Below are 2,134 nucleotides of genomic sequence, written 5' to 3'. Positions count from 1 at the left end.
AGTTTGCAGATTGCTCCCCCATCTGGTGAAGCATGAAAATGTGCACCTCAATATGTTAAGATGTTAAAAGGAAAGACATATCACAAGTAAAATTCCTAAAATTATTCGTTGACTTTGTCGTATATATTTTTTCTTTGGATTCACCTACACAAAATGGAATATTCATTTTTTTTATCATATTTTGATGATTTTCACGTCAATGGGGAAAAACTATTTACCATTCCAAGAAAATTAGATTTATTGTGGCAAATGTTTGCTGATTACTAAGAATAAACTCCAACTCATTCCTCAAGACACCGAAGTACAAAAACATGTACCCTAAAGGAGTTAAAATGCATTATTTGCACACTTGAACTCACACAAAAGTTGTATTCACTCAAACTTACTAAACATCACATTTGAATTTTGTTGTTGTTAGGAATATTGCATCACACAACTTTATCATAGATTGGTATGCAGCTCCATTATTACATTTATATATTAAATTAAAATTAGGCTAGCAAAAACTGTCATCAAAAAACATGCAAAATTAATTAGCACATCAGTCTTAAAAATGATCTAAGCAGCAAAATCACTACTCATGGGATAAAATATCTGATGCTACCTCTAGTGTTTGAGCAAAAGTGGGCAGGTTTTGTTGTGTCATTATGTCAATGTGACCTAGTGAGACTGTCATGGTAAAAGCTCCACTTCATCCAATTATCCAGTGACTTGAAAATGGTCTCAGCTCATCTCCTCTTGTGAATTAAATGCACTGATGCCTTTACTAAAATGAGGTAGAAGCTTTCATTTCATTCCAAATTGACCAAAGTAGTTTGACATGGAAGAAGACCCAATTGAATCTCATAGTTCAGTTGGCCTAGGTTCCTGACCAAGTTAACTAATTTAAGTACTATACGTATTATGAAGGTGGCCCAGTGGGGCAAGTGGTTAGCGTGTCAGCCTCACAGCTCTGGGGTTCTGGGTTCAAGTCCAGGTCGGTCCACCTGCGTGGAGTTTGCATGTTCTCTCCGGGCCTGCGTGGGTTCCTCCGGGTACTCTGGTTTCCTCCCACATTCCAAAAACATGCATGGTAGGCTAATTGCACACTCTAAATTGCCCCTAGGTATGGGTGTGTGTGTGTGCATGGTTGTCCGTCTCCTTGTGCCCTGCGATCGGCTGGCCTCCGATTCAGGGTGTCCCCTGCCTCTGGCCCGGAGACAGCTGGGATTGGCTCCAGCACCCCCCGCGACCCTAATGAGGATAAAGCGGTTCATAAAATTCAATAAGATGAGACATATTATGAAAAAGCCAAACCAAATCTGCTATATTAAAGGCTCTGCAAGTTTCTATGTCCTTATAATTACAATAGAGGGCAGCATATATCCATTAAGCACTGGCCTGATTTTTAGCAAGCAAAATTTCCTGCCTCAAGCTTTTCATGATTCAAATTGGTTATGGCCGATTATGATCACTTATCTTCGAATGCAATATCACTTTATATTCACACGGCTATTTGTATAGCAACTGACTTGTAAACCGCGGTGTTACATTAGTATCCCTGGTCCTATTTAGGTTCTTTAAGATTTGGAGGGATGTGTATGCAAATGAAAAATGTTATATTTTTTTATTTTTTTACTAATCTATTTGTGTGTGTACAGACTCGTGTGTATGTATGTATGTATGTATGTATGTATGTATGTATGTATATATGTATACACATATATATACATATATATATATACATATATATATATATATACATATATACATATATATATATATATATATATATATATATATAATATAATTTTTTTATAGATCAACAATTGTCTTTTGGTTCTAAACAAGCAGGTGGGACCAACGAAGCTGAGCACCTCTGCTTGTATTGTATATAATTACTACGACATAGAAATGCTAAATCAGAGAATCAAGAATCAAGGAAGGCTGACTCGAACAATAATTTTCTACTTGAAGGTTTATGGCTTTTTTCTGCTGAAACATTAACTCATTGTCAGGTTAGATTTGCTTTGACCAAGTTTGACAAGATAAAAAACCATTTGCCATTGGTTATAAAGATAAGCTGCACATTTTTTGACATGAATCCCTGCAGTGGAATTACCTTGTAATCAGGTAGAATCATTAACCCTTGAAG

Source organism: Stigmatopora argus, chromosome 7 (assembly GCF_051989625.1).
Source record: "Stigmatopora argus isolate UIUO_Sarg chromosome 7, RoL_Sarg_1.0, whole genome shotgun sequence".
Lineage (NCBI taxonomy): Eukaryota > Metazoa > Chordata > Actinopteri > Syngnathiformes > Syngnathidae > Stigmatopora > Stigmatopora argus.
Note: the sequence above shows the minus strand (reverse complement) of the source record.